This window comes from Sciurus vulgaris (assembly GCF_902686455.1).
Source record: "Sciurus vulgaris genome assembly, chromosome: 12".
Lineage (NCBI taxonomy): Eukaryota > Metazoa > Chordata > Mammalia > Rodentia > Sciuridae > Sciurus > Sciurus vulgaris.
In genome coordinates, this window is record NC_136473.1 from 63,468,846 (window position 1) to 63,496,726 (window position 27,881).

The following is a 27,881-nucleotide window of genomic DNA, read 5'->3' on the forward strand; positions in this document are numbered from 1 at the left end:
GCAAGAAAATGTAGAATTGTATTTCTTTGTCTGATGTGGAAATGTACAGCAGTTATAAAAATGTGTGCTCTGATGGTCTATTTCTATGTATTTCTGTATCTGAAATAACTTTATTTCAATGCCAAATTATAGCGAAAGCTTTCTGAAGATATTTTAAAGGGCAATTATCAACAGTGCTTTATCACAAGTGTAATAGTAAAAAAATGAAGGGCAGTAACAGCCACATCACAATTGCTACCAGGCTACTGTGATGATAAGATGCTTGGGCATTATAAGATAAATTTCTATCTCAGAGATATTAAGATGTGAGGAAAAATACATCTTAAAGTTGGTGAGATGTGGTAAAGACTTATGGAATACATGTACAGTTTTTCTTAAAGGAAAATTCATAACTCAAACACTGATCATGAAACAATAAAGAAGAAAGAAAAGTGATCTGCTTTGGAAGGCAAAAAGAAGATCTGTGAAAAAAATGAATAAATTAGAAACCAAAAGCAATATAAGTCATTTCTTAACCATTTTGTGTTTTCTATTATAATTTATCTTGGAAATTTCTGGACATAGAATAAAATCATCTGCAAAAACAGTAACAACAACAAAAATAAAAATGGAAAAACCTCATTTGTTCTCTCTTTCTCTTTCTGCCACTCGACTATCTATGATTTTTATTTAGTTTTCTCTTGCCCTATTGCATTGGCAAGCATGTTGCTGGCTATGGTTGGGGATGTATTATCTTTTAATCTGTTTGGTCATTCCAGTTTACTAAGAATTTTTAGAAAAACCTGGAATGGGTGTGGACGTGAATTAAATGCCCTTTGGTTTCATTATCCATTGAAATGATCCCATGTTCCTTCTCTTGGACTAGACGTGTATCACATTATAACATCCTTATATTGCAACGTCCTTGTATTCATGGGTTTAGCTATATTTGTGATTACTTTTTAGTTTCACAAAATCCGGCTGAAGCTATTTCATCTAAGAAGGTAAATATTAAACTTTAACAGCACACATCTAAACACATTCAATAGATTTGTGCCCAGCATGGCTGCCTGCCTAGAGTTCTGTGTTCTTGCATTTCTTCTACATCAACCCCAAACTCCCACAATGGAGAGAGTAGCTCTACTTAGTAGTATAAAGTATAGTAGTGGAAACAATAGGGTGCTGGCAGAAGATTAGATTGAGTAATAGAACAATCTATACATGATCCTCAAAATGACAATTCAGTGCATGATTTAAAAAAAATGAATCAGTGAGGGAAGGATGGAGTGAATTTTAATTTATCTTACAGGAAGTAGTATCTTCCATGCCTCTGAAATTTCTATGTACATCTCCTGTGACCTTTATCCTGTGGTGTTACCAGCATAACTAGAGATGGCAGAGTAGGGGCCCCCAAGGCTATGGAGATAAGGAGAGAGAGAGAGAGAAGCTGGCCCACATACACATCCATTTCCACTATTATAGGTTCTCTTAGGGAATATCTCTTTGGTTGGAGGGAGCATTCTTTCTCATGGGACATTGGAAGAATTTATAGGTTATGGACACTTGTCTATTTTTTTCACACAATTACTTATGATTCTTTCCAGAAGCTAAATTATATATTTTCAAAAATGATATTAAAAATAAGTAATACATGCATAATCCCTTTGAAAATTTCCTTTTGTATGAAAAGTTGCTGTTTTATAATGTTTCTATTAAAGTATGAAAAAATGCTTACATTTCAGCAATCTGAATGAGGTAATTATGGCTGGATGTCTTCATTGCTATAACTATTTAAAACAAATAAGATTTTTTTTTTAAGCCAGAACACCTTTGCCTTTGTGGCAGGGACTTTGCTCCAGATGGTACTGACTCTTATCCATTTTTTATTCTTAAAGATGAGATGGAATTTTTCAGTTCTGGAGTCCTAAACTATTCAGTTGACTCCCATCTTTAGGCAAAGTACAAGAGCAGGGAAAGTAATGTCAGGATACTTTCTGGCACTGACCTTGAAGGGGCAGGAAGACCCTTGGGCAGAGGTTTATTTGTTGATACCTGAGATGACTTATATCTCATTTAGATAAGGACAATTTCTGTATTAGCCATCTATTCATTGCTGTGAACCAATGACCAGAACAAAGTAGAGGAGGAAAAGTGTATTTTGGCTCATGGTTTCAGAGATTTCAGAGGTCTCAGTCTATAGTCACTATGATCGGCTGACTCCATAGCTCAAGGCCTGAGGTGAGGCAGAACATCATGGCAGAAGGGTATGGTTGAGGAAAACTGCTTAGTTCATTAAAATTGAGAAGCAGAGGGAGAAAAGTAGGAGCCAGTGACAAGAAGATATAATACCCTGTGGTCCCCCTCTTCCAGCAATGTCCCTTCTGCTATAATTCTCACCCACTACTGTAGTCTTTTCAAATTATTAATCCATCAAATGGATCAATCCACAAGTTAGGTTATCTCATGATCTAATCATCTCACCTCCTGCATTAATGCTGGAGATTTGGGGGGACACCTCATACCCAAGCCATAGAAAAAATTAATGTAAGGTCTATCCCACAGAAAGGATGCATGGTTAATGTTGGGAGAACTTTTCATGCTTCACAGGGGAATACAGAGCCAGCCTGGAAAAAGAATGATGAATCTACAGTCTCAGCATCAAGCTGGAGAGAAATGCATTTGGTGGAGCCTGAAGAAATAAGGTTGGTGACACATAATCCAGTGAGCTGCAGGCAAATTGCTGGTGGAGATGCCGGCCACATATTGCTTAGTCTGTGTTCTCTTGCAGGTCTAAGTGAATAAAAAAACATGCCCAAGCATGTGGGTGGAGGGGATGGCTAAGGCTCTATCTGGTACAATGCCTTTCCTAGACAACACACCTAGGTTTTCAGGAAAGGTTCATTAAGGCAGCTCCAAGATGGTGGTTTCAGGAAGAGAAAATGTTTCTTGTTACATCAGAGTGGATTTTTTTAAAAAAATTTTAAATTGTTCTAATTAGTAATACAGGACAGTAGAATGTATGCATGCATTTTGATAAATCATGCATAAATGGAGTATAATTTCTCACTTTTCTGATTGTACATATTGTAGGATTAACTCAGTCATACAGTCATACACGTACATGAGGTAATAACGTCTGTTTCACTCTACTATCCTTCCTACTCTCATGCCCCTTCCTCTCCCTTCATTCCCCTCTACCTAATCTAAAGTAACTCTGTTCTTCCCTAGCCACCCCCATTGTGAATTAGGATCTACATATCAGATAAAACATTTGGCCTTTGGGTTTTTGGGTTTGGTTTACTTCACTTAGCACGATATTCTCCAGCTCCATCCATTTACCAGCAAATGCCATAATCTCATTCTTCTTTAAAGCTGATTAATATTCCATTGTATATGGATACATATCACATTTTCTTTATTCATTCATCTGCTGAAGGACACCTAGGTTGGTTCCATAGATTATCTGTTGTAGTTTTGGATGTGAAAAGAGTTCCCTAGAGAAATCACAGAAAAAGGACTTAAGATCATTTACATTACAGGTAATAGAAGAAGGGGAATTTTTAAAAAGTAGGTGTGTTGTCCAGTTTGCAAAAAGAGATTAATTCTCCATTAAGCATCCTGATCAACAATTCAGTCTCAAAGGCCCCAGACTCAATATCATTGCCTTCTCCATTAGCAAAATGACTCTGGCCAAAGACTTACGGTGCTTCTCTTCAGAAATTTCCAGGTTGTGCAAAGAGATGGGATTTCTGGGGAAGGTTGTACTCTGTACAGTAGATCAGAACAATGGAAACATGGGGACTTGCTCACCAACACCACTTGGGACTGACAACTGCCATTTATCTAGGCAAACACATCAACCTGAAGGTCAGATTGGTGTCTCCAAGTTGCTATCTGTTCCTTGGGTAAACATCTTTTCTGAACAATTATAAACAGATTACTTCATCTGTTACACACGTAGTCACTGTGGTCTGAGCTTATGTCATCTCTCTTTATTTCCCTCCCTCCTGTTTTCTTTCCGTTTCTCTGACTCTCCTACACATGCATACATATATACTTTCTAAATGACAAAATAATATTTTTTAAAAAATCAAACCTGAATAGTTTTGCAAGAATTTTCATCAAGATTTAAAACTTAAGGACCTAATTGGATTGTTTTGGAGTTTTAGATGTGATTCTTAGTCTGATGAAAAATGTTTGCAATTGTAAAACACAAAGGTCACCCAATCACCAGTAGGATGACACTTGTTCTGGAAGGACTAGGATTCTTGAGAATGAATAGATCAAATGCTATGAAATGAGAAGAAAGACTGCCTAAGCTGTCAGGATGGAAGTATGCCTAGCCTGTCCCAGTCATATATCCCCTCAAGGGCTTTGTATCTGCTGCACAATGACTAGATCATCTTCTCCATCACACATCTTTTTTTTTTTTTGTATGCAATATTTATATTTGTTCTAACTAGTTGTACATGACAGTAGAATGTATTTTGACATATCATCACATATGGAGTATAGCTTCTCATTCTTCTGGTTGTACATGATGTAGAATCACACAGGTTATGTAGTAACATATGTACACAGGGTAATAATGTCTGATTCATTCTACTATCCTTCCTAACCCATATCCCCTCCCCTCTCTTCACTCCCCTCTGCCTAATCCAATGTACCTCTATTCTTCCCTAGCCCCCATCCCTTTAACTGTGAAACAGCATCTGCATATCAGAGAAAACATTCAGCCTTTGGTTTTGGGGGACTGGCTTATTTCACTTAGCATGATATCCTCCAGCCCATTCTTTTACATATAAATGCCATAATTTTACTCTTATCTAAGGCTGAGTAATATTCCATTGTGTACATGTGCACCACATTTTCTTTATCCATTCATCTGTTGAAGGGCATCTAGGTTGGATCCATAGTTTAGCTATTTGTGAATTGAGCTTCTATAAACATTGATGTGGCTGTGTCAGTGTAGTATGCTGATTTTAAGTCCTTTGTGTAAAGACAGAGGAGTGGGATAGTCAAATGGTGGTTCCATTCCAAGTATTCTAAGGAATCTCCATACTTCTTTCCAGAGTGTACCAATTAGCAATCCCACCAGCAATGTGGGATTCTCCCACATTTATTGCTTATATTCTTGATAATTGCCATTCTGACTGGAGTAAGATGAAATCTTAGAGCAGTTTTGATTTGCATTTCTCTAATTACTAGAGATGATGAAAATTTTTTCATATATTTGTTGATCAATTCTATTTCTTCTTCTGTGAAGTATCTGTTCAATTCCTTAACCTATTTGATTATTATTATTTGTTTTGGTGTGAAGTCTTTTGAGTCCTTTATATGTCCTGGGTCTCTTATTCTTCCAAATGAATTTCATGATTGCTTTTTCAAGTTCTATGAAGAACATCATTGGGATTTTAATAGAAATTGAATTAAATCTGTATAACAGTTTTGGTATGGCCATTTTGACAATATTAATTCTGATTATCCAAGAACATGGGAGATTTTTCCATCTTCTAATGTCTTTTTCAATTTCTTTCTTTAGAGTTCTGTAGTTTTCATTATAGAGGGTTTTCACCTCTTTTGCTAGATTCGTTCCCAAGTATTTTATTTTATTTTATTTTTTGAGGCTATTCCATAACACATCTTTGAATGGTCTGTTCCCTGCTACATTTAGGTCTCTGCTCAAATGCCAAGTCCTCACCCAGTGCTGTGGATGTATGCCATTTGTCCCCCACAGAATCATGAGTTTGAAGCTTGGTCCTCTGTGTAATGTTAAGAAATAGGGGACCTTTAAATGTTGGGACCCAGTTGGAGAGTTATTAGGTCATGGAAGGCATCACTCTCAAAAGGGATTAAGGCAGTTCTCAGGGAACCTTGAATTAGTATTTACTAGAGGGTTGTTATTTAAAAAAAAATGTATGGTTTCTCTCTTGCCTATTGCTTCTTGCTTCTTTCCTCTTGTACATGTTACAGCCACTATGCCATCTGCATGAGGTAACACACTCAGACAAGTCCTCACCAGGGCTGGCACCACACTGTTTGGACTTTTAGCTGCCCAAACTGTGAACTAAATAAACCTCTTTTCTTTATAAATATCCAGCATCAGGTATTTCATTATAGTAGCTTAAAGTAGACTAATATATCCAGCTTCATTTGTTGCTCATAAGAATTCCTAGTCACTAAAATGTATTTGCTCACCAATTAATTATACACATCCCCCTCAGTGATGTTATTTCTAGGAAGGCAGGGGTTTTGCTTGTTCCATGCATTGCTCTCTCCCCAGGAATGCCTAGCATATAGTGGATGCTCAAGACACACACACACACACACACACACACACACATATATATATATATATATATAGAGAGAGAGAGAGAGAGAGAGAGAGCGAAATGGAGTATATGGGCCAAATTGCTTCACATATTTCTGTTTTCACCAGCACATTTTTTTTGGGGGGGTGGCGGGTACTGGAGACTGAACTCAGGGGCACTCGGCCACTGAGCCACATTCCAGCCCTATTTTGTATTTTATTTAGAGACAGGGTCTCACTGAGTGGCTTAGTGCCTCGCTGTTGCTGAGGCTGGTTTTGAACTCACGTTCCTCCTGCCTCAGCCTCCTGAGCCACTGAGATTACAGGTGTGTACCAGAACATTTTAAGTGTCCCATATTCTGTCCCTCTGAGAGTTGTCTGAGGTCCAGAGCATAGAATTCACATGGTACTGGACAGAATGATTGTCTCTATCAACCTATCATTCAAAAGACACACAAAGTTTTACATCTCCAGAAGTCACTCTTCCACGGACAACCACTGTGGAGCGTAAACCTTACGCACCACTCTGCCCCAGAATGTTTCCTATTCTTTTTCTTCCTTGAACCACCCCAAATCACCATCATACCATGCATAGATCACCTAATAGACTACTAAAAAGTGTCTTTGCTTTGTTTCTTGTTTCTGACTAACTAACCCATTTTCTGCAAAATGACCAGAAATCATTTAAGAAACACATCTGATCCTGTGGTGACTATGCCTTCTACAGCATTAGCCTCCACTTGCCCAGCCTCTACCTGATCTGTCACATTGGCCTTCTGAGAACCTCAGTGTGATCCCACTCCATGTGCCTCAGGGCCCTTGCATCTCATTTCTGGTGACTGAGAGATACTTCCTTGGACTCATCAGATAGCCAACATCATCTTTTTCATCACTTTTAATTTAAATGTTAAAATCTCAGAGAGACCTTCTTTGACATTCCTATCTTAAGTAGTCCAGCTTATCCTGTTGTTTTCAAATATGACCCTCTGTTTACTTTTTTCTGAGATGCAACAAGTTGTGTTTTTCTTGTTTACCTGTCTCCACATTTCACTGTCAGTTCCTTGAGAGTTGGTGCCATGCCTATCATATGGACTACTATATCCTCAGTATCTAGCACTGTGCCTGGCACAAAATAGGTGCTCAGTATACAAAAATCATTCAATGAATGAAAGAAAAATATTGTTAAGTGAATGAGTCTTTTAGATTCTGATGAAAGTCAAGGTCCTACTCCAAAAGTTGACAAATCAAAGAAACATTACTGAGTACATTTTGACCAGGTCCTGACCATGACTCTCCTAGACCTAAGGAGAGTCAGACTCTGCTGACTTCTGTTTGTGATTAGGTCTCAGTTTTGAGTTTAGTCCAGTTTTAGCAAGAATGCTACAGAGTCAGTTTAGCAAGAATCCCCCATCTTTGGTATCTGATCATCTCAATAACAATCAGATTCTTCATCCCTCATCTTTAATAACTTATGCTTTCTGCTTGTTTCCAGAAAGAATTATATTGAGTCAATTTAGCAAAAATCTCCTACCCTTGATGTTTCCTCTTAGGAATGCTCTATGCACTGACCCCTGCTCTTCTCTTTGCCTGTAAATCCTCTCTGGTCCCTGTTATATTCAGAGATGAGCCTGGTCTCTGTTTCTCTGTTTTTCTTTTTTCTTTTTCTGATATGGGTTTTGCACCCAGGTCCTTGTGCTTTCTAGGCAAACTCTCCAACACTGAACTACATCCCCAGCCCCCTTCTCTCTCTTTTTCCCACCACAGAACTCCCATTGCCGAAGTTCCTCTCACACAGTTTGTATCACTGTCTTCAGTATGTATCAAGGATTCATCTAGCAATGTCCCTCCTTCCCGGCCTTTTCTTCATTTCCACCTGCATTGTCTTGGCTCTCCCATGCACATAGCCTCAGCTGGCCCCTTAAAAGTTTACAGACACTTGCACCTTCTGCTGGTCTGACCACTTCTCACATGTTTGCAGTGCTGCCCGCAGGTTTTGTGTGCTGAACAGAAACAGGATAAGTGCAAGGATGCCTTGCTGTATGTTAAAACAACCTAAAACCACCTTTTCTTCAAAGCTATATTCCCAGAAAAGTTATTATTGATATTATTAATAAATGGCTAAAGGCATTTTAAAAGTGCTAAAGTGTTGGGTTTGCGAGAAACTCAATAAATGGCATCTCTTCTCCTTACCCTGCAAAAAGGAAGAAGATTTAAAGAGTAAAAAAGGATGCAAGGTTTGTATTTAAAAAATAAAAACTCTTTTCTTTTAATATGAGTCCACTCTTCTAAAGAAAACTCAAAGTAAGTATTTTGGTTCCCTAACTGGTGAGGTGTATAAACTGGTATGATAGCCCAGCTCATTTTCTTCACTTATGTAATGAAGGATTCATAATATGCAGTGTTCCCCCAATTTCAGAAATCTGTGAATCTTTTCTCCCATTGGAAAATAATATTTTCTTGTTAAAATTCAAACTTAAGAAAAACATTTAAAAGAAAGAAAAGATATTTTTGCAAATTAGTTATTTTTCTGAAAAAATGTTTCCCCAACACTTTTTGTTTGTTTGTAGAGAGTGAGGCTAGGTGGGAGAAGGTATCAAAAGGCAGAGAAGGCATCTGTATACATTTGAAGTTACATAATACAAGGTTATTACCAGAGAAGGACAGTAAACATAGAAAGTTGTCTACTTTCCAGGTTTTGACACACAAAAGAGAAGCATGAGATAAGTTCACAATTCCCAACACAGTTGTGCCAATAGCTTCTCTTTTATTAACAATTGAATCTTATCCCAAAGATAAAACAAGTGCGTGTGTGTGTGCGCGCGCATGTAAGAACAGATCTGATTTGCTTTCTTTTCACACACTTGATTTGGTTGAACTGCAAACAAGGAGTGAACTAGTTCAAAGTCAAGTAGTGGAAGGGAGCAAGAGCTGGGTAAGCTCCCTGGATAACGGCTCCAGATGGTGGTGGCAGAGGAAGTGGGGAGCGCACAGGTTTACATGGTCACACTGGTATGTAACCTAATACCAGTGTTTGTTTAGTTGGGGCATTTTGTGAAAGCAAGCTTTAAATATTCATGTGACATAGAGTGCATTTCACTTTCTTATAATAACAGACCTAAAAATGACTGCTGTTTTTATTGTCCTCCTCTATCTCTAGAAACCCTGTTAGAGGCTTTATGTGGTTTATTTCCTTTAGGCCTTATAATTGTCTGGATGTGGTAGAATCAGTGCCCTCATTTTATAGAGGAAATAATGAGGTTTAGAGAGCTCAAGTCAATTGTCCAAGGTCATACAACTGATAAATAATAGCACAGTGCATTAATGTGGCTCTGCCTGGTTCACACTATGCTAAACCTTGCAAACAGCAGGTGGAAAGGAGTACATTCTCTTTGTTCTTCTTGCTGTAGACTCCAGTCTGTCCCATGGCAGCAGAGACCCCATTCACCATGCTCACCTATGTTCACTGTGCTCAAAACAGTTCCAAACATATAACAGATTCTTAATATTTGTTGACTAAATCCTGGAGTTTGTTTCTAATTAGGAACTATTTCATTTATATATGCACAAATAATAGGTCTTAGGGAGGATCTGAAATTTAGAAACCTGCAGAGACTGAGAAAAAGATGAATTGAGAATTAGTATAACTATGTTCTGAAATGAAAACAATTATTAACTTAGGTTTTTTTCCTAGATCTCCAAACATTTTACAGTGATCTTTGACACTATGAAAATTTTTAGCATCAAAATGGAATCACTTTTGTGATGCTCTGACCATATGTATGTAAGTTAATAAAGTTGGAAGCTTCTGAGGGAGGGGACCTGGAAGGATATCAAAGGCTGTTAGCAGGTTTTGACAGGGCTTCCTGTTCCCTCCATCTTGAGGCACTTTTTGGACAAGGCTGTTGGGTCCTCTAGGTCTTCTGTCTCAGTGTGCACTCCTTAGATTCCCTGGGGGATTTTTTCTCTCAGCTCTCTTATCTAAAATGTTGATCCAACCCTGAGGGTTTGGCCTGAAGACATCTTCTCTACTTGTATCAACTCTTTAAGTAAACTTATCTAGCTTGATGCTCTTAAGTACTTTATTTATTTATTTATTCAGTCATTGACTTACGGGGTGCTGGGGATGAAGCCCAGGCACTCAAGGCAAGGGTTCTACTTCTGCATTACATCCCCACCCCTATGCTTTTATGTAGATTTCAAAATTTGACATCTCACATTTCACATCAGTCCAGGCCTCTATTGTGAGCACTAAAAATTGATTTGGCCAAAAACCTTAGTGGGATCTTTCTTAATGTTTCTTTCTTATAACCCATGTTTAATGCATCAGAATATCCTGTTAAATTTGCTTTCAAAATACACCTACAGAGTGCCTCAGGAGGCTGAGGCAGGAGGAATGCATGTTAAGGTCAGACTCAGCAACTTAGTAAGACCCTGTGTCAAAAAAAAAAAGAAAGAAAGAAAGAAATGAAAAGGATGAAGAAAAAAAAAAAAAAAGGTTGGGGATGTAACTCAGGGGTGAAACTCACATGAGCTCAGTCCCCAGTACTGCAAAAAACTACATGTACCTATAGTCCAGCCAACCCTCACCTCCTTCACTGCTGCCATCACTTCCACCCCAAGTTACACCTGTTTGTTACCTCTCTTCGCGTTACTATGGTAACTTTCCAATGGGTCTCCCTGCTCTGACCTTGGTCCTTTGTAGAACATCTTCAACCTAGAAGCCAGAATGAATTCTTAAAAATAAGTTACATCTCTCATCTTCCAAAAGCCCTTCAGTGACTTACGTGGCACTCAGCCAATCCTGATAATGATCCACAATGGCCCTTGTGACCTGGTTCCACTACTTCTAATCTCCTCATTGATCTGAAAACACTGCTTTTGCATTTCTTTGACCACCAACAAACCTGTCTTAGGGCATTTTCTCTTGCTCTTTCCTTGACCTGGCCCATTCTCCTCCCAGATAGCGATGCCTAGTTTATCCTGACTCTGTAAAGAAGTCAACTGCGTAGTGAGGGCTTCTAAAATTACTGTAAATAAAATAGCAACCCTTCTGATAATTTCTTACACCTCACTTGACTTCATTATCACACTTAACACCATTTGCTATGTTACATATTTATCTATAGGTTTGTGTATGTTCTCTCTAACACAAACTGGAAATTCTAGCTCAATGAGAACAGAGATTTCTTTTGTTTAATTTATATCATATTCTTGGTGTTTGACACAGAACGAGTGAATGGTAAAATACACTGCTCAGTATCCTATATTGTGTATGTCAAATACTAAATAGTGTTTGATGTTGTTTTTGAAAATTGAAGCCTTATTCTCTACATAGACATGTATTCAATGTTCATGCTGGTAGAATCTGTACACTGAATAGCTAAGGAGAGTTTCTTTTTATTTTTTTATTGGTGCAATAAGATTATACATAACAGTGGAATCCATTGTCACATATTCTTACATGCACACAATATAACAAGCTTTCTTACCCACTAAGTGTTCCAGAATACTATCCACCAGACTTCTCCCTTTTTGACTCTGGCACTCCATATCCTTCTTCTTGCCTTGTCTTTTTTTGGCATTCTACAGAAAGAAAAAGAAGCTAATTTAATTTATTTTTGTGGAAGTCACATTGTTTATTAGAATCCAAGTAGAGAATAGATTTTTTAACTGAATGGAAATTCCCATAGTGGTACTCTGTGTTCCATGATTATGATAGATGTAATAAACATTTGTAAGATTGATTCAAATTGATTTGAATTTATGCCATTGAAGATTCCCTTTGGCTACTCCATTTCGGAACACATGCATTTGTTCAACAAGTCCAGGTCTAATATCAGTGAATTGTTTTATGTACTACATTTTCTCTTCTTTTTCCTCTTTTGTTGTCTAACCCTACTATCAAAAAATTAAAGAGGTAGGATTGAAACTAGAAATTCAGTGTAATTATTTGGCTGCCCAGTATATCCTCCTAACTAAGGTAAGCAATTTATATCAGAATGCCCCCTCCTAATTATTACAGTTTGGGGAAAAATTGATTGATGCAGATAAGTGAAAGACTTGTGAATTACAGCTTGAGGACATTGAAGTAATACACCCATGTAACCAGCACTCAGATTTAGACATAAAATCTTATGAGTCCCCCAGAAATTCTCTTGTGCCCTTCACAACCGCTAACTCTAGTAAAACAAAACCAGTGCCCAAACTCCTATGAACAAAGATTCATTTGATTCTTTTAAAAACTGTGCAAAAGGAAGTTTTTACAAATCTTTCGTTTCTGACTCCCTTTGCCGCAAACTTCTCTTCCTGATCTTCACCCAAGAATTCAGTATTGTGCTTTTTAACTCTTCTCCCTTTATCAATTTGACAATACCTAGACTCCTGCTGTGATCTTTAGATTTTCACCTAGTTGATTTTCAACCAGGAAGATGCACCTTCTCAAATTTCCTTTTGTCTTATGAAGAGCCCTCAAATATAAAACTGTGAAACCTTCTTAAATCTGATTTTCAGAACCCATGTACTGTGAACATGGAAAATTGAGAAGCTTCAAGAATGGTGGTCTGATTTATTGGCCAATAATTAGATATGCAATCAGTGAAGTCAGGCTTGAAGGACTATTTACCATATTTTCCAGGAGAGTGGCCAATGCTTCAGGTTCCTCAGTAGCAGCTATGATGTACACATTAAAGGTGTTCTTTAATTTGCGTCATCTTTACAGCCACCATGTGAGTTCCTGGCCCACCCATACTTCTGGAAGAGGGTTTTCTGGCGAAGCTAGCTAGTGATGGGAATGTCATCAGTTGGAAGGAGTTGATGTTGCAGGATTTGGTGGATTAAAAACTGAGCAGAATTTTCCATCTCAAAACCCTGAGTTTCCTCCAGCTACTTACTTGTTAAACTTTGGGGAGAGAGTAGATGTATAGTTTTGTCCCTAACTCACTGTGAATTTGGACTTGTTACTTTATCACCTACACCTTAGTTTCCTCCTGGAAAAAAAAAAAATCAGAACACAGCTGCCTATGGTCTCTGAAGCAGCTATCATCTCCTTGCCCTTATTTGTATCAATTGAGCCTCTGACTGTTTAATCTCATCCATCAACTTCTTCTGAGTGTGTTTCTTCCACCAAACCCTTAAAAATTAACCTCCCACCACAGTGTAAACCTTCATAGCAGAGCTGTTAGCATTTTTATTTGATGCTGCATTCACCTTTGGGGGATAATAGTATTTTGTAACCTTCTCCTCCCTTCCCATGCATACTGTGGTACAGGTACTCAAATATTAGGAGTCTGTCTAGAGACCATTTTGTAATCATTCAAAAAGTCTTACATCACATGCTGAACATATGGACTACATGAGGTTTGTCCTGATCTCCAAACTTCCCTTTTATCTTTAAGGAACAGATGAGGACTTCAGTTCCTAGCACTCCTCAAGACCAGAAGACAGACACATATTCAGCACAGCAAGATCTTTTGGTGAAGATTAAGCAACATGCATTTTGGGCTGGGGATAAGGCACCAGGCCAAAGGCAGACAATAATTACTAAATCTGAAGGGGTAGGAGAACTTTTGCTAACCTGAAAAAAATCTGATTTTCCTCAAACATTCAATGATTTTATTGCCCATTCAAAGACCTTTAGCTAATATCATGTTATCTGTTTTTATTCAAAAACATTTTGGCAATAATTTGCTTTCCTTGCTTATATCCAATATTTTTCATAGAACTGAAGGATGATGAGGGATAAAGAACAGGCTCAAAGCTCTGAAATCATTTAATGGTGATGTTTCTAGCTTAGGAATCTTGCATTGTTTAAAAATATTTTGATATTTTGAGCTCTTCTGTTAGAGATTCTTGTCTTAATAATTAGATTATGGACACAACATGGCTGCCAGTTCCTTGTGTTTACTTAGAACTTTGCATTTGTTAAAGTGCTTATATATGCATTCTGCTTTCATCCAGAGAAAATCTCTATGAAATATTGCCACTGTAATTACAAATGCTAAGTCCTAAATTAAATTTTTTTTAAAAAACCTACTAAAATTCATGGGTGACTTGGCAAGATTTTAAGGAAAATCATTGGTTGGGGGAATAGGAGCAAGATTCCAATATTCTGTCATTTTTGGTGACCAGAGTTGAGTTTTAAGCTTTTGATTTTCCAGAGGGAAAGAAGGATCTGAATTACCTATATAAATCTGGGACTCACTGAAGGGCTTTTCCAGTGGTTCAGAAACTTATTAGAAACAGCATCTTCTTTCTTCTATTTTGTAGAATTCTTTCTATTATTCTGAAATGAAATTCATAGAATAACTTTTATAGTTTTCCAAAATTGCCCTAATATGCAAATTAAAAATCAAAGTAAATTTTAATAAATGAATATGTGTTTAACTACATAGGTTATAAAAGTACAGGAAAGCATAAGAAAGTAGTCAGATACTTGATTTATGTGCTGACTGACAGTAAGAATGACAACTGTGACCAAAACATACCTGTGCATCATATGGTGATTCTAGTTCTACCAGCAGCATTCCCGCTGAGAATAGTTTTATTAAATAGGAGGAATAATTCTTGGCAAAGAGCTGAGAAAGTAAAATAATAACTATGAAAGATGCATTTCTAGAAGATATCAGGATATTTTTTTAAAAACCTGTGAAAACCATATTTTAGGTTTGTATGTCTAATGTGGGTATGTTCTAGGATTGGATAATTCTAAACATTTTTTTCATCTGTAAGAATGATGAACCTTTATTGTACTATACTATACTGAGTATTGCAGAGTATCTAATATTCTTGGACCCTATGCAGTAAAAGTCAATCATATTCCCTTATCTGATGAGACAATCAAAAATGGCTGAACAGTCTGGGGGTATAGCTGAGTGGTAGTGCGTTTGTAAAGAAAACTTTTTTTAAATTAGTGCATTATTATATATAATAGTGGGATTCGTTGTGACATATTTGTACATGCATATAACATCATTTGATCAATTTTATTCCATAGTACTTTCCCTTCCCCTACTCCCTCCTGCTAATCGGAGGGAGCTAGGCAGCTAGGTTCCCTTTCTTAACTTTACTAGTCTTCCTTCTATTTTCATGAGATTCCCTTTATTCCCTATTTTTCTCTAGTTTCAACATAGGACAGAAAACAATGAACCATTGGTTTTCTTTTTTTTTTCTTTCCATATTTTTAAATTGAGGCATTATAGTTGTACATATGATGGGATTTGTTGTTATATATACATACATGCATACAATATAACAATAAATTTGGTCAGTATAACTCCCCAACACTTCAGGACTCTTGGCTTTCTAAGTCTGGCTTATTTTGTTTAACATAATGCTGTCCAGTTTCATTCTTTTTCCTACAAATGACATAATTTTGTTCTTATAGCTGAATAAAATTCCATTTTGCATATAAGAGTGGTAAAGCACTTAATTAGCATGTATGAGGTTCTGGGTTCTATCCCCAGTACCACACACACAGGATGTCTCTACAAATGTCAAAACAATCTCTAGGGATAGAAGCATTCTTGTTTAAACCACTGGGCTTATGGCTTCAGTGAATGAAGAAACCAGAAAAAATGGATAAGGGAGAAAATTTGTTGGACTAACCTTTATTTCTTATGGGAGAAAAAATAGCTCTCATTTGAGAAATCTTAATAATAATCTGTACTTACATTGAATTGTGGCATGGATTGACATAATGTACCTGGTACAAACATTTCAGCAAATAATTTAGCTTATAGTGGTCCTAGGTTGGTAGTGACTCCAAGCATATGGATAAAACCAAAATATATTACATATGGAGAAATACTGTTTTTACTGAGGTTCTAAGTACTCACACAGCAAAATTCCAATGATTTATAGCAAAACAAACAAAGTTCCAATGATTTATAGCAAAAGCATCTTGCAAGGCAGGGCATCACTAGTTAAGGTCAGCAGAAACATCAAACTAAAGAAGCAATCCCACAAACATATTAAATATCATAAAAATGGAATAAAAAATTAAAATAAGTATATTTAAGGTCATAAAATGACAAATCAGAAGTATGAGTAAAAAACAAGAGATTAGGAAAGTCAAATGGTAGATAAGAAACTAACTCTATGAAACGTATAGAAATGAAATATGTATGTTATGTGTGTACAAGTGTTAGTCAGCTATTTGTTGCTGTGACAAATACCTGAGAAAAACAACTTAGAGGAGGAAATACTCATTTTGGTTCATAGTTTCAGAAATTTCAGTTCGTGATTGTCCAGCTCCACTGCTCTGGGTCTGGCTGAGGGAGAATATCATGGCAGGGTGGTGTGTTAGAAGATAACTGCTTGGCTCCTGTTAGCCTGAAAGCAAAGACTGAAAAAGGGACCAGAGAGAGGACAAACCCTTTAGGAACAGGCAGCTAGGTCTTATCCAACTACAAGCTAGCTACTTCCTCCAACTAGATCTTATTTCTCATTAGTCTATTCAGGATTTAATGGATTAATCCAATGAGGAGGTCATAGACCTCATGATCCAATCATTTCCCAAAAGCCCCACCTCTGAATCTGAGACTTTTGGGGACATTACAGATCCAAATTGTAACAGTAACAATAAATACATACATATACACATATACCTATATAAACACATGCGTACATATTTCTAAATATGTGTACACAGACACACATACATATTATATACACACATACACATATGTAAATACGAGTATGTAAATTTTAAAGCTTAATGGTAGGAATGAACAGTTTAAATGCAGAGGAAGGTGTAATAAGCACACAAATAGATGGAAAGCATGAATAACTCAATGATATCAATCTAACTGGATTTCAGAAGGAGAGAAGAGAAAGGAGATACCCAATATTCTGAGATACAATGTTAAAGGACTTTCTAGAATTGGTTAGAAGACCTCAATTTTGTGATTGAAGAAGTATTATATAACTCAAATCAGATAAATATGAAATCAACACCCAGACACATGGCAAAACTGCAGAATAACTAATAACCAAGAGGGTTTATCCCTAACAAATCCCCAATAAAGAAATGTTTAATGGGTTCACTTCAAAAAGAAGAAAATCAATTTTAAGAAGAGCTATGATACAGAAAGGCAATAAAAAGTCCAAGAGTATTAAAAGTATTAAAGGTCTAAAAGTATTACAGCAAAAGTAAAAAAAAAAAAAAAAAAAAAAAAAAAAAAAATCCTGATATATATTGTTAACAAGGAACATATATAAATTCTAAAAGCATAGAAAGGTTGAAAATTAAAAAAATGCCAGGTAAATATTATTCTAAAAAATTGGCTTGGATGGCAAAACTAACATTGGAATAATTAGACATTGAGACACAAAGATTATAAGACAGAAAGACAAAAATTATAAGAGAAAAGTAGAGAGGGTTACCACTGCAGGCTGCAGTGGTACCTGCATGTAATTCCAGTGACTAGGGAGGCCAAGGCAGGAGGATTGCAAATTCAAAGCCAGCCTCAGCAATTTAGCAATGCCCTAAGCAACTTAGTGAGATCCTGTCTCAAAACAAAATATAAAAGGGGCGGGGGATGTATCTTAGTGTTTAAGCACCCATGGGTTCAATTTCTGAAACTTAATAATAATAATACCACCTGTGAGGCAAAATAAACCCTTTATCTTTATAAATTTATTATCTCAGGTACTTGTCATAGTGATGGAAAGCTGACAATCCCAGCCAACACTTAAAAAAAAAATGTTTTTAACAAATAGGAATTGATTATTACTTCCTAGTTTAATAATGAGTTTTTACTTAAAAATCTCAGCAAACAACTATCCCTAATGATGAAACATTAAAAATATTTCCTTTAAGATCAGGACAATATGTGAATTTTAAATATCATCATTTCTTTTTTAAAAATATTTTTAGTTGTAGATGGACACAACACTTTATTTATTTTTATGTGGTGCTAAGGATCAAACCCAGTGCCTCACCCGTGCCAGGCAAGTGCTCTATCACTGAGCTACAACCCCAGCCCCAAATATCATCATTTCTATCTAAAATGGTTGGGGAGATCCTATCCAAAACCATAAGACAAACAAACATTCACAAAAAAATATAAGTAAAAGGAAAAATGATTGAATAGTAAAGACCAAACCTGTTCCTTATTGATAGGTTATATAATTATTTATATAGATTTTTCAGGTGTGATATCAGAATTAATAATGGAGTTTAGTAAAACTTCATGATATTAAATTATATACCAAGCTAATTACATTTGTATACACCAGAAACTAAGAATTAGAAATCCACAAGTTCAAAAATATGTGGCCTTAAAAATTAAATTGTAAAATCCCAAGAAAATTCATAATAAAATTGATGAGAAAGAAATGACAGTAAGCACCTACAGTTGCCTGAGAGCCGGGGTTATTCTGGACAAGCTAGTATGTATGGGCATAGGAATTGGCACACTGACTGACCAAACAAAACAGGGGCACAGAAGTAGATTCATACTTAGATGGAGATTAGATACCTGACAGGTGATACAGCGAGTTGGGAAATGCAGGATTATCCATCAAATTAGATAAGCCTCAGAGTCAAGTGGTTCAACTGTTAATCAAGTTCCATAAAGAATACCTGTGTCACCTCAGTCATTTCACTGGGGTTCACGAAAGGAGGACCATGGAGGATCAGGGTGTTGACTATCTGGTCAGATGTAATCCTCGATGTGCAAGAGTGGCCATTGGGAGCTGTCTGCCCAGAGGTGGCAATAAGGGGCACATTGTCTGCACAAAATAGCAATAATAATGACAGTCTAAAAGTTGGTCTTTGTTTTCACTAAGTGGAGACAATGCTAAGGAAATGCCAGTGATATATGAAAAATTGTTTTCTCTCCAAATTCAAAATATCCGAGTAGTTAATGTTTTTATTTTAATAATTTATGTAAGCTTCAAATTATCTCATTTTTCTTACTTATGATTTTATAAACATGCAATTGTATTCTAAATTAACTTGCAAGTTACTTTGGGGAGTTACTCATTACATAGTCAGCAGCCAACCATGTGTGTACTCAGAGATGAACACTCCTTCTGAGAGTAAATTGGTGATGGTTCTGAATCATTCTAGTTTAATTTAAGTCAGTTTCTCCCCAACTTCTGCAGAGTTACATCGTATTGTGATGAGCAGATTAGAAAGGATGGTATGATGTTTGTAAAGACAAAGAAACGGACCTTGAGTTACTACAGTTATCACTTTATGTCATCACTTGAAGATTTTACTTGTGTTTAAATTTCACAGCAGTGAACCAGAGGACATCCAATAGCAATCCATCCATTGTGGCAGCTTCTGTCCTAAGTCCAAACAAACCTCTCATCTCAACATGAGCCACATAGTCCCTACAAGCTGGTCAGCATCCATGGGTGAAATACAAACCATCTCTGTTCTCATCCATGGATCTTTTCTAATTCTTAAATCCCATGTTTTGTAAAAAAATCGAGACCACTTTTATGCACCATATTGTAACTGTTTACCTGTAAGAAGGAAAGTCTGAGCCATATGACTTTTCAATTTTCTTTGTTCCCCCTTGTAGAATTTAAAAATATTTCCCTTGAAATTCTCCCCACGTAGTGCCTAGCAAGTTTCCTTCTCAAACCCAACAGTGTTGACAAATGCAATCGGCTAAGACTTTACACGCTCACACTTGTTTCATCTACAACGTGCCCTGCTCAGTCTCAGGTCCATGAAGGGTGCTGCTCATTCCTGCTCCCTTCCTGACCTCCTTCTGCTTCCTGCTGCTTTTCAGGCTTTTTGGGGACTCAAAAACAAAACAAAATAAACAAGTCTTTCTAATTACACCAATTGCAATCCCTCTCAATAAAGATGAGTAATAATTCAGCCCAGACCTGTTAACAATGCATCTCTGCAACTGCCACGTGAGAGGATGTGAAGAAGAACATGAAATTAGAATCAGATGCCACATGTACCAACTTAAAAAACTAGTTTTATGGACTTCAGTCAATTCACTTTTTATTGTCACTGATCTACAGTCAACAAGTTTTGTGGTGTGGAGTATTGCCCTTGGAGTCAGACAATCCAGATCTGTTCCACACATTCTGTGAGATGCTGGGGAATCTCCCAATATTCGAGCCTGTCTTATTGCTTCACAGCACTGGAATTGAACAAGCAATCAGGAAAATATAGGTCAACTAACAGTATACAAATGCAAGACTCTTGCTTAGTTTTTTTTTCTTCTTTGATTAAGGCCTTACTTGGCAACATCTTACAATTAACTCCAGCTACTGTATGAAGTAGTACCATAGTGATCTTTCTTTAAGAATCTTCCATCATTCAGAAACTTACTAACACAAAATGGCTTCCTAGTCCATGATGAGGTGCCTATTTGAGCATCTTGCAAAGCTGTCTTTGCTGAGAGCGCTATTCATTCCTTTCCCAATGTTTGGTTTACATGTCCACTTCCAGGAGTGGATAAGGCTCTGTCTAAAGTGATTATTCTCTTGACATTTTCTTTTGTCAGTTAATTTGTCATTTAAATATTATTTTGTGAATTTAAAAACCAGATATAGCTAGACTTCATTGGTGGATGTATTTTGAACACAGCTTTGATGTTTTTGGTTTAAATTTTACTTGACCATGGTTCTGATAAATACATTGCTATAGATTTTACTGTCTCTTGTCCAAGCAGGTGCTGCTTTGATCTTTATAGTTTCTTAGACCAAATTCCTAAAACTGTCCAAGTGACTCTTTAGGGCATTCAGTTATTCAAAGACACTTTTATCTCTGTGGCTTGATGGACAAAACATTTTTTCCTATAACATTTCCTTACTTTCATTGGAGACATTTTATACATTCATTCTAAAAATTTGGAAAGTCTTAAAAAAGAAAAGAAATATATAATTCCATTAATGCTATTCCCAGAGATAAATAGTCATTTGGTTTTGCTATATATCTTTCCATTTTTTTCTTTGCCATTATATGCATTTTATTAAAATTTGATGGACTTTTATAGATATTTCTTATTATAAAATCATATGACCTTATTACAGAGAAGTTAGAAATACATTAAATTTAAAACAAATGAAACTAACACATAATCTGATAACCAGAGATAATGACCATGTAATTTTTTACTATATAGTTTTTTGATCTTTTTTTATGGTTATATACACCTTTTATTAGAATTGAATTGATTTTAACTCTTTTCCTCATCACAAAAGAAAGACAAAATTACCAATAATCTTACCGCCCAAAGATAAAACTAATACACATACTTCTAGGGCTAGACTAGGTCTTTTGTATGCCCATGTATGAACTTTTGCTACATCAACAGTTTACCAATCCCATTGCTTATAATTTTTTCCTAAAAAACTGAATAAAGACAATGCTTCTATTTCATTGAATATTTTCCTAAAGCAGAAATGTTGGTGACTCAAAATGTTATGTTAAATTAATATACCTTGAATTAGTGAACTGATTTCCTATTTGGGAGTATTTAGGATGTTCCAGTTTCTCAGTATTATAAACAACTTATAGTGAACATGATTCAACTATTTCTTTCTGCGCATCTTTTTGTATTTCCTTGAAAAATGGAATTTGGAAGAGCTTTTGTCCATTTGATGAATTATTTTCCTGAATCTTTTATTTTTTTATTACACTTTTTTTGTTTTTGAGCGCATGTTGAGATGGAACTCAGGGCTTGAGTGTGCTAAGCACAGCTCTACTACTACACTGAACTACAAGCCTGGCCCTCACAAATCTTTCAATAGTGTGTGCTCCCAGTAGCAGAATGCCTCTTCCCTGCCACTTTGCCAAAATCGACCATTATAACTCTCTTCTTTTCTTGGGTGTTAACAAGGCAAATACTTTCATTCTGTTTTTCATTTAATTTGGTTTCCTGTTGACCATGTTTTCTATTAAATCACATACTTACTGATGTTATGTACTGAAGCTGTGGGAAATTGCCTCCATAGTAAAAAGAATAACCGAAGAAAGGAGTGCGAGCTTACAGTTGCATGGAGCAGAGAGTAACATTTGCATTAAATGTTTATTAGTTCATGTGTTTATTTATTTATTTGTCATTTGACAAATATTTATTGAACATCTCTATACTATTCCTAAGAGCTGGGAATATAGAAGTGAATACTATTGATGGGGTGTCTTCTCTCAGAGATTTGTATTTTCTCATATAAACCACATACATTAAACAAGCATTAATTAGAAATGACATAATATGACATAAAGATTATATAAGGAGAAGTTGAAAGTGCTTATCTTGTTGCAATTATGCTTAGGCTGGCATCTCTGGACAATAAGGGCACTTATAGATGCCATGAAAGTCTTCTCTTTGGTGTGGAGTTTCTCTTGCAAATGGATAGTAGGGGAAGATAGTAAATTGAAGGTGGAGATGAGGAAAGATGGAAGAATTGATTTGCCAGAACTCGACAAGTCTTGGGAAATGTAGATATATTGCAATCTTATTTCACCAGGCTATACTTAAATTCATTCCTGAGATAAATGTGAGTTTTGTTTTTAGAAACCTGCAGAACAGGAGCGTCCCACCCTGCCTCACATTAAGATATATATCTATATATATATATATATATAGATATATATCTCCACACTTATTATGGCTCTGGCTAGATTGGTGTACCTCTTTAGCTCTTGACACCATCCCTTGACACCTGTAATCAAAGGCTGTAACTTTGGAAAGTGCAAATATCCGAATGATTGAGTCAAGCAAGTGTGAATCTCTGAAGAAGAAACAAATGGCCACTTTGACTGAATGTCCCACATCAAGGAAGAAATCCTTGCTGTCAGACCATACCAACCCTTAAGGAAGGGGCTGAAGACTTACCGAGTCCCAGCTCCCTGAAGCTTTCTTTTTCCTTCCTTTTTAAAAATGTGAAATATGCAGTATATATCAGAGTATATATATTCATATTCTTTTAAAATGTATACATATTATATATGTATGTGTATATATGTATATATGAAGTAATAATATTAAAATTAGCACCTGTGCAACCACCACCCAGTTCAAGAACACATTAACAATGATTTAGCAGGTTCCTCCGACCATCTCAAATAACTTCCCTCTTATTCCCTTTCTCACAAATAACTACTTTTCTGACTTTTATTTTATCACCATTCTCTTCCTTTAAAATAACACTTTTACCACTTAGGCAATGCATCTTTTATATTATTTATATTCTGCTTATAAAAATTATATAAATAGAATCTCACTGAAAGCATTGATTTAGTCCTTGCTTATTTCATTTAATTCTAGTGGTTTATTTATACAACTACAGCTTTGTGGGTTTTTTTTTTAAAGATAAAAGTATGAATACACCACAAATTATTTATCCATTCTGTTACTGACATACATTTAGGAGATTTATAGTTTTTGAAAATTACCAATTTTATAAACTCTTAGCTACATGGAAACAATGCTACACTTCATCCCACCTCATGTACTCAGATACTACCCGAAGTCCTAGAATGTCAGAATTGAAGGTCCCATTTGTACTAGCTGACAATCTCAGAGTCCCAAATTCAAATTCCAGCAAGAAATAGGACAGGAATCAACAGATATTCAATATATCCAAACAGGCCTGACTGAGAATAAGAACTAACCATCATGCTAATTTATGGTACTGTGTAGTTCCAAGATTTTAAACATACTTATTAAAAAACAAATAAGCAAAGACAGAGGAATTCAGTCAAAGAACTGAGCATATAGATAATCTCAACAGAAAAGGCTTTTGAACCTCAGAATGAGTTCCTCAAATATCCACTTATAGAGCAGAGAGACAATCTTCATACTCAGAGTAAAGTATTAAGACAGACTGATTGGAGAATTTTAAAACTTGATGGGAGATAGCTTACCCCTGAAATGCCAAAGTGATTATATAAATGATGTCAGCTAAACAGAATGAGATTCCCATTCAAACAGATCAAAGCCACATGTTACAAGCTGCAAGACGTTATCCAACAGCCAAAATACGTTCTCCCTCCCAGCCCCAATGGAACATCAATGATCCAAGCCCAAAATACATGAGGCTTTGGACTGGTTCCCTGAAATACAGAGGAAGTATTTTGCATGTGTGACCCAAACAGACTACTGCCTGGGTGGTCTGTGCAGTTCATAGGATGGAGCAGCCAGGTCCCCTGTGATGGGATTCAGTCTTCTTATATCCTGTCTTGCCTTTGTGCCAATCCATTTTTTATATAGCAGTCAGAAAGTGCATCTGAAAAAGTAAATTGGATTGTGTTACCGTCTTGCTTTAAAACTTTCAATTACTTCACAGGGATCATAAAAATCAAATTTGAACTCCTACCACGCCCTGTTAGGCCGTGTGTGATCTGACCCATGCTGCACTGTAGGCTTTTCACATGCTCATGCACTGAGCCCTTGCCTTACTGGACAGCCCTTGTTCACCTGGGGGCCCTCACACAGTCTGCCTCTGTGTTTGGAGGGCTCTCACTCTTTATGTTTGGTAATTAGCATCCTTTCCTCATTCAGGTCTCCAGTCAAATGTCTCTTCCTCAGAGAAACCTTTCTGATGGCCAAAGCCAAGCCCCATTGGCCACACCCCCAAACCTCCCCAGCATTCTGTGGTCTTCTTCCATTACACTGTATTTCCCTTCATTGTATATATGACAATTTACTTTTTAAAATGTTTGGTTATTGTTGCTTTCTTAAATAGCTTATAAACTGTTTGTTTAATACATCACTATATTCCCAATAGGTGTGTAGCACTAGGTACAATGTAATTGCTTAATTACTGTTTATTGAATGCATAGGAAACTAAACAATAGGTGATTCTTGTATGGTTCTAATGACTTACTTGCTCTAAGCACTGTACATATATAACTCTATTAAATTGATGATGAAGGCCCTGTTAATAAAACTAAGGCACAGAGAAGTTAAGAAACTGGCAGAAATTAGGGTGAAAAATACAGCTTGGACTTTGATGCATGCAATTTGATTGCAGTGACTACAAATCTCTTCTAGCATGTTGCTGTCTTAATGCAATTCAATATCAATATCCTTAATAAAGCATTTAACTATTTCAGGATGTTAGATGGATGGTTGGGGTAGAAGAGTCTTCAGGGACTTATAAATATTGCTCAGTCTGCCTACAGCATGCTCCCATGGGTTAAGTCCCCACCTCAAGCTCATGAGATTTTGCTACTTCATGTGCATGTTCCTGTGAGAATATGTGAGTGCATGTGTACTGATAAACAGTAATGTGGCTTAGTCAGCTTAAGGGTTTATGAGAGACACAGAAAGGATCAGATGAAAAAGAATGGTAATCAGGTGCATTACAGAATACAGCAGTGGAAAGGAATCCTAAAATCGCATCACATAACGGGCTTTCTAAGGGAGATTTAAAACAAAATATTATTGAGCACTTATTATTTTGTGGAATAAGTGCCTTTTAGTATTCACTCCTCCTCATGATGCAGTATTGTCTTCTTTTACTGGTGAAGAAACTAAGAGAGTTTAATTTTCCTACAGTCTTATAGCTAGGTAAGCGGTACAGCCTAGTTAAAATTCAGGTTAACATCCTTTCCTCTTAATCACTATCATGATTCCAATCAACTAGTGAGGAAACACTTTCCAAAGCAGCAACGAAGGAACTTTCTGCCCTTCTTTCCTGGATGCCTGGTCCTGGAAGTGGTGGATGAAGATATCTGGAGTGTGTGTTGACAGCCTCCATGTAAACTGGGCATGGGAAGCTCTTCTGCTTTGCTTTTCTTCCCATGCCTTCCTCCTCTTCGGGGCCTGCCAATTCCAGGAGATCTGTTAAAGGTCAGCCTACCACTATATGGAAGTGCATATAGCCCTCAAGGACAGATGAACTATCTCACTGGATGCTCCAGGACTTCTCAGAAAGGAAATGACTTGGGAAGGAAACCATTAGGAAGGATCATGAAACTTACATGTGGGTTTCTGCATTAGGGGAAATTTTACAGGAATTCCTGGGCCTTCTCTGACACTGTTCTCTCTCCTCTGATCTTGAGCCAGTCTGGCAACACACGCTTGGCCTACTCTCCAGATGCACTGCTTCTATCCAATATTCACACTCTTGTTCATTTATTGACTAGACAAATTTCACTTTACTAAATTCATTCAAATGTGTAATTTGTGAAGTCAATATTTTTGAAATACTTTTTATTTGGAAATAATTTCAAACCTACAGAAAGTTCTAAGAAAAAAATCTCAGTCTTATCATTTTCCTTTTTTTATGTTGAATTAATTATCTGCAATTACTTTTCTTCCTCATATTTCTTAATATTTTTAATAGAACATTTATCATTTGACTTTGTCTGATGTTCCCTAATGTGTGAAGCCAGGCCCTGTTTTCCAGGTTACAATGAACACGAGTGATACTCTGTCCTTCAGGTATCATATCTGGAGGGACATATCATCTATCTGTTAACTGGTAAGATGAGCTAATTTTCATTACATAGAACAGAGCTTCCCAATTTCTCTACGCCATAATTACTATTTTTCTCCTTTGCAATTAATAAAGTCTGTGAAGAGAAATTTTCCTATGAAAATATTTGATGCTTCACTAGTATTTCCTCCACTTTAGGCATCCACTGATGATTCTTGCCTGAATAGTTCTTTATTATGATGGTTGCAAAAAGATAATTTTCCAACTCCACTGTTCACTTTTGCCAGTTACTGTTCAGTATTTGGAGGGCAACAGCACTCATTTCTTTTATTATGTATTTATTGACTGATTATATCTTTACCTAACCTATCATTTACCTATTTATTATCACTATGAGTTCACAGTTTCTTTCTATAATAGGTATTTGTAGATTTTTTTTTTTGTTCTTATTACTCAGATTAAGGGTTTTATGTCTTGGAAACATTCCCTATAATTTTTGGAACATTTTCTGTCTTTTGAGCACTATGAGATGTTCCAGTATCATCTAATATCTATCCTAGCCCAAGTCTAGAATCACTCATTTCTCTGAGGAGTCTTGGTCCCCTTTAGTGGTTTTAAAAATCCAAGAGCTGAACATCAAGAGTATTCATTGCTACTATTGGCTTTACTTCAAAGACTTGCCTATGGAAGTTGATAGGAAGTACACACATGTATAGAATATATGCACACATATTTTCATATATATACACAAATTTACATATATACTGCATATGAACATACATATATACAACCACTTCCTATTTTAGACTCATGAGTTCACAATGATACTACTTACTCTAATCTAGCCCTACAAGTTTCCTTCTTCCCTTCACCATTTTTCATATAGGGCCTTTCTCCTAGAGTGAGAACCCTGAATCCCGAAAACCTTTGATGTACTTTTTGCTTAATCCTATAACATATATTGAATTATTTCTAAAATGACTTGCCCATACCACTGTGGAAAGAAAATCTACTTAAAACAGTTTAGGATTTTTCAGTTCATCGAAAGCCTTCCTATGGTCAAATATTTTGTTAATTAGTTACTTGTATTTGTTTATCTGCTAGAGATTTAGTCTTTAGTAAAATTATGGTACTCCTTTGAAACAGAGTGGCTCATAATATTCTTAAAGTTTTCTTTCATGTTTAACTTTTTCACCTTCCTACATTTAATTTAATTTGAAAAATA

At 36.3% G+C, this 27,881-nt stretch overlaps 1 long non-coding RNA gene across 1 annotated transcript; it reads right to left on the minus strand.

Moving 5' to 3' along the window:
- Positions 1-11,771: 11,771 nt before the first annotated feature.
- Positions 11,772-14,834, minus strand: LOC306641444. The gene is made up of 3 exons (XR_013758154.1): positions 14,773-14,834; positions 14,469-14,570; positions 11,772-11,872 (listed from the first exon to the last, which is right to left on the minus strand). It is a non-coding gene; the product is annotated as an uncharacterized lncRNA (long non-coding RNA).
- Positions 14,835-27,881: the final 13,047 nt, after the last annotated feature.